The sequence below is a fragment of the Oncorhynchus masou genome, chromosome 24, assembly GCF_036934945.1.
Source record: "Oncorhynchus masou masou isolate Uvic2021 chromosome 24, UVic_Omas_1.1, whole genome shotgun sequence".
Lineage (NCBI taxonomy): Eukaryota > Metazoa > Chordata > Actinopteri > Salmoniformes > Salmonidae > Oncorhynchus > Oncorhynchus masou.
Window position 1 is genome coordinate 115,790,867 of NC_088235.1, and position 6,000 is coordinate 115,796,866.

Genomic DNA, 6,000 nt, shown 5'->3' on the forward strand with positions numbered 1-6,000 from the left:
GGTGAGAAGGATTACTTATCCTATCCTAGGTATTCCTTGAAGAGGTGGGGTTTCAGGTGTCTCCGGAAGGTGGTGATTGACTCCGCTGTCCTGGCGTCGTGAGGGAGTTTGTTCCACCATTGGGGGCCAGAGCAGCGAACAGTTTTGACTGGGCTGAGCGGGAACTGTACTTCCTCAATGGTAGGGAGGCGAGCAGGCCAGAGGTGGATGAACGCAGTGCCCTTGCTTGGGTGTAGGGCCTGATCAGAGCCTGGAGGTACTGCGGTGCCGTTCCCCTCACAGCTCCGTAGGCAAGCACCATGGTCTTGTAGCGGATGCGAGCTTCAACTGGAAGCCAGTGGAGAGAGCGGAGGAGCGGGGTGACGTGAGAGAACTTGGGAAGGTTGAACACCAGACGGGCTGCGGCGTTCTGGATGAGTTGTAGGGGTTTAATGGCACAGGCAGGGAGCCCAGCCAACAGCGAGTTGCAGTAATCCAGACGGGAGATGACAAGTGCCTGGATTAGGACCTGCGCCGCTTCCTGTGTGAGGCAGGGTCGTACTCTGCGGATGTTGTAGAGCATGAACCTACAGGAACGGGCCACCGCCATGATGTTGGTTGAGAACGACAGGGTGTTGTCCAGGATCACGCCAAGGTTCTTAGCGCTCTGGGAGGAGGACACAATGGAGTTGTCAACCGTGATGGCGAGGTCATGGAACGGGCAGTCCTTCCCCGGGAGGAAGAGCAGCTCCGTCTTGCCGAGGTTCAGCTTGAGGTGGTGATCCGTCATCCACACTGATATGTCTGCCAGACATGCAGAGATGCGATTCGCCACCTGGTCATCAGAAGGGGGAAAGGAGAAGATTAATTGTGTGTCGTCTGCATAGCAATGATAGGAGAGACCATGTGAGGTTATGACAGAGCCAAGTGACTTGGTGTATAGCGAGAATAGGAGAGGGCCTAGAACAGAGCCCTGGGGGACACCAGTGGTGAGAGCGCGTGGCGAGGAGACAGATTCTCGCCACGCCACCTGGTAGGAGCGACCTGTCAGGTAGGACGCAATCCAAGCGTGGGCCGCGCCGGAGATGCCCAACTCGGAGAGGGTGGAGAGGAGGATCTGATGGTTCACAGTATCGAAGGCAGCCGATAGGTCTAGAAGGATGAGAGCAGAGGAGAGAGAGTTAGCTTTAGCAGTGCGGAGCGCCTCCGTGATGCAGAGAAGAGCAGTCTCAGTTGAATGACTAGTCTTGAAACCTGACTGATTTGGATCAAGAAGGTCATTCTGAGAGAGATAGAGGGAGAGCTGGCCAAGGACGGCACGTTCAAGAGTTTTGGAGAGAAAAGAAAGAAGGGATACTGGTCTGTAGTTGTTGACATCGGAGGGATCGAGTGTAGGTTTCTTCAGAAGGGGTGCAACTCTCGCTCTCTTGAAGACGGAAGGGACGTAGCCAGCGGTCAGGGATGAGTTGATGAGCGAGGTGAGGTAAGGGAGAAGGTCCCCGGAAATGGTCTGGAGGAGAGAGGAGGGGATAGGGTCGAGCGGGCAGGTTGTTGGGCGGCCGGCCGTCACAAGAAGCGAGATTTCATCTGGAGAGAGAGGGGAGAAAGAGGTCAGAGCACAGGGTAGGGCAGTGTGAGCAGAACCAGCGGTGTCGTTTGACTTAGCAAACGAGGATCGGATGTCGTCGACCTTCTTTTCAAAATGGTTGACGAAGTCATCTGCAGAGAGGGAGGAGGGGGGGGAGGGGGGGAGGAGGATTCAGAAGGGAGGAGAAGGTGGCAAAGAGCTTCCTAGGGTTAGAGGCAGATGCTTGGAATTTAGAGTGGTAGAAAGTGGCTTTAGCAGCAGAGACAGAGGAGGAAAATGTAGAGAGGAGGGAGTGAAAGGATGCCAGGTCCGCAGGGAGGCGAGTTTTCCTCCATTTCCGCTCGGCTGCCCGGAGCTCTGTTCTGTGAGCTCGCAATGAGTCATCGAGCCACGGAGCGGGAGGGGAGGACCGAGCCGGCCTGGAGGATAGGGGACATAGAGAGTCAAAGGATGCAGAAAGGGAAGAGAGGAGGGTTGAGGAGGCAGAGTCAGGAGAAAGGTTGGAGAAGGTATGAGCAGAGGGAAGAGATGAAAGGATGGAAGAGGAAAGAGTAGCGGGGGAGAGAGAGCGAAGGTTGGGACGGCGCGATACCATCCGAGTAGGGGCAGTGTGGGAAGTGTTGGATGAGAGCGAGAGGGAAAAGGATACAAGGTAGTGGTCGGAGACTTGGAGGGGAGTTGCAGTGAGGTTAGTGGAAGAACAGCATCTAGTAAAGATGAGGTCGAGCGTATTGCCTGCCTTGTGAGTAGGGGGAAGGTGAGAGGGTGAGGTCAAAGAGGAGAGGAGTGGAAAGAAGGAGGCAGAGAGGAATGAGTCAAAGGTAGACGTGGGGAGGTTAAAGTCGCCCAGGACTGTGAGAGGTGAGCCGTCCTCAGGAAAGGAGCTTATCAAGGCATCAAGCTCATTGATGAACTCTCCGAGGAACCTGGAGGGCGATAAATGATAAGAATGTTAAGCTTGAAAGGGCTGGTAACTGTGACAGCATGGAATTCAAAGGAGGCGATAGATAGATGGGTAAGGGGAGAGAGAGAGAATGACCACTTGGGAGAGATGAGGATCCCGGTGCCACCACCCCGCTGACCAGAAGCTCTCGGGGTGTGCGAGAACACGTGGGCGGACGAAGAGAGAGCAGTAGGAGTAGCAGTGTTATCTGTGGTGATCCATGTTTCCGTCAGTGCCAGGAAGTCGAGGGACTGGAGGGAGGCATAGGCTGAGATGAACTCTGCCTTGTTGGCCGCAGATCGGCAGTTCCAGAGGCTACCGGAGACCAGGAACTCCACGTGGGTCGTGCGCGCTGGGACCACCAGATTAGGGTGGCCGCGGCCCACGCGGTGTGGAGCGTTTGTATGGTCTGTGCAGAGAGGAGAGAACAGGGATAGATAGACACATAGTTAACAGGGTACAGAAGAGGCTACGCTAATGCAAAGGAGATTGGAATGACAAGTGGACTACACGTCTCGAATGTTCAGAAAGTTAAGCTTACGTAGCAAGAATCTTATTGACTAAAATGATTGAAATGAAACAGTACTGCTGGAGTAGGCTAGCTGGTAGTGGCTGCGATGTTGACACTACACTAATCAAGTCGTTCCGTCGAGTGTAAAGTTTCTACAGTGCTGCTATTCGGGGGCTAGCTGGCTAGCTAGCAAGGTTGATTGCGTTCCGTTACTTAAAAGAACGACAATAGCTGGCTGGCTAACCTAGAAAATCGCTCTAGGCTACACAATTGTCTTAGCTACAAAGACGGCTATGTAGCTAGCTAGCTACGATCAAACAAAACAAACCGTTGTACTGTAATAGTTACAACAGTGCTGCTATTCGGGGGCTAGCTGGCTAGCTACGTTAGAAGAACGACAATAGCTGGCCAGCTAACCTAGAAAATCGCTCTAGACTACACAATTGTCTTAGAAACAAAGACGGCTATGTAGCTGGCTAGCTACGATCAAACAAATCAAACCGTTGTACTGTAATGAAGTGAAATGAAAATGTGATACTACCTGTGGAACGACGCGGAATGTTGACCGGGTAGTTGGAGTTCAATTCGGTAGAGGTTGGCTAGCTGTTGGCTAGCTAGCTAGCAGCATTTCCTACGTTAAGGACGACAAATAGCTGGCTAGCTAACCTCGGTAAATTAAGATAATCACTCTAAGTCTACACACTCTAAACTGCACAATTATCTTGGATACGAAGACAACTATGTAGCTAGCTGACACTACGCTAATCGAGTCGTTCAGTTGAGTGTAATAGTTTCTACAGTGCTAGTGGACAGTGGATGTTAGCTAGCTGCTTAGCTAGCTGCTGGGCAGATACGTTAGGACGACGAAATACGATAATTATGCAATTGTCGTTGATACAAAGACGGCTATGTAGCTGGCTAAGAAGAAATTGCTAAGATTAGACAAATCAAACCGTTGTACTATAACGAAATGTAATGAAAAGTTATAAAAAGTTATACTACCTGCGGACCGAAGTGTAGATGCGGCCGCTCGCTCCAACCGGAACCAGAGTCAGTGTGGAGGCTATATACAGGGGGTACCGGTACAGAGTCAATGTGGAGGCTATATACAGGGGGTACCGGTACAGAGTCAATGTAGAGGCTATATACAGGAGGTACTGGTACAGAGTCAATGTGGAGGCTATATACAGGGGGTACCGGTACAGAGTCAATGTGGAGGCTATATACAGGGGGCACCGGTACAGAGTCAATGTGGAGGCTATATACAGGGGGTACCGGTACTGAGTCAATGTGGAGGCTATATACAGGGGGTACCAGTACAGAGTCAATGTGGAGGCTATATACAGGGGGTACCGGTACAGAGTCAATGTGGAGGCTATATACAGGGGGTACCAGTACAGAGTCAATGTGGAGGCTATATACAGGGGGTACCGGTACAGAGTCAATGTGGAGGCTATATACAGGGGGTACCGGTACTGAGTCAATGTGGAGGCTATATACAGGGGGTACCAGTACAGAGTCAATGTGGAGGCTATATACAGGGGGTACCGGTACAGAGTCAATGTGGAGACTATATACAGGGGGTACCGGTACCAAGTCAATGTGGAGGCTATATACAGGGGGTACCAGTACAGAGTCAATGTGGAGACTATATACAGGGGGTACCGGTACAGAGTCAATGTGGAGGCTATATACAGGGTGTTAAGGTACAGAGTCAATGTGGAGACTATATACAGGGGGTACCGGTACCAAGTCAATGTGGAGGCTATATACAGGGGGTACCAGTACAGAGTCAATGTGGAGACTATATACAGGGGGTACCGGTACCGAGTCAATGTGCAGGGGTACAGGTTAGTCGAGGTCATTTGTAAAGTGACTATGCATAGATAATTAACAGCGAGTAGAAGCAGTGTATAAACAAAGGGGGAGGGGCGTCAATGTAAATAGTCTGGGTGGCCATCTGATTAGTTGTTCAGCAGTCTTATGGCTTGGGGAGGTAGAAGCTGTTAAGGAGCCTCTTGGTCCTAGACTTGGTGCTCCGGTACCGCTTGCCATGCGGTAGCAGAGAGAACAGTCTATAATTTGGGTGACTGGAGTCTTTGACAATTTTTTGGGGCCTTCCTCTGACACCGCCTGGTGTAGAGGTCCTGGATGGCAGGAAGCTTGGCCCCAGTGATGTACTGGGCCGTACGCACTACCCTCTGTTGTGCCTTAGGATGCAGTTGCCATACCAGGCAGTGATGCAACTGGTCAGAACTACCCGACCAATAAGATGAGGGAGTATGATGACACATATTCCGGTTCGCGGGAAATTCCTCATATTCTAAATGACCCATCTCCGATCCAAGTTTGAGAATTAAATAACTAAATACATTCTGGAAAAAGAATTGGCAACGTCACTACGATTCATAACATTGAGAAAGGACAATAGTTTTGCGCTAAAGGGTATGATGTCTTTTCTTTATTCGACAACTAGTAGCTGACTGTTGCTACTCTCATCTAAAATGAGCTAACGAGCCTAAGGGACTCCATTCCAAACACAGAGGAGGTATTCTATTTGATACAGCAAAGTCGTTAGTTTCCCTACAAGCCTTTCATTCTAATAGTAATTTTTCATATTGTTGACCTTCAACAGACGCCCAGCCTTTGGCAGGAAAACATCTCAGCTGGGAGAATTAAAAGTCTCCCACTCAATGGTGTTTCCTTTCAAGATGAGGAAACAAGGACGTATGAAAGCCACCAGGATACAGACAAAACCAAAAAGCCAAAAGAGAAGTATGCTGCTGAAATGACCCAAGAAGGCAGTACGTTCAAAGACAGATCAATGTAGGTTACACCATTTATGTCGAAGTGCTAACTAACAATGGAATGTTCCTCAAGAAAATGTAAGAAGACGGGACTTATGACCATGAAGTCAGTGATCTTCAGGTGGGAAAGTCGGAGGTCTGGAAAGATGCACGATTTTCTGAACTTGGAATT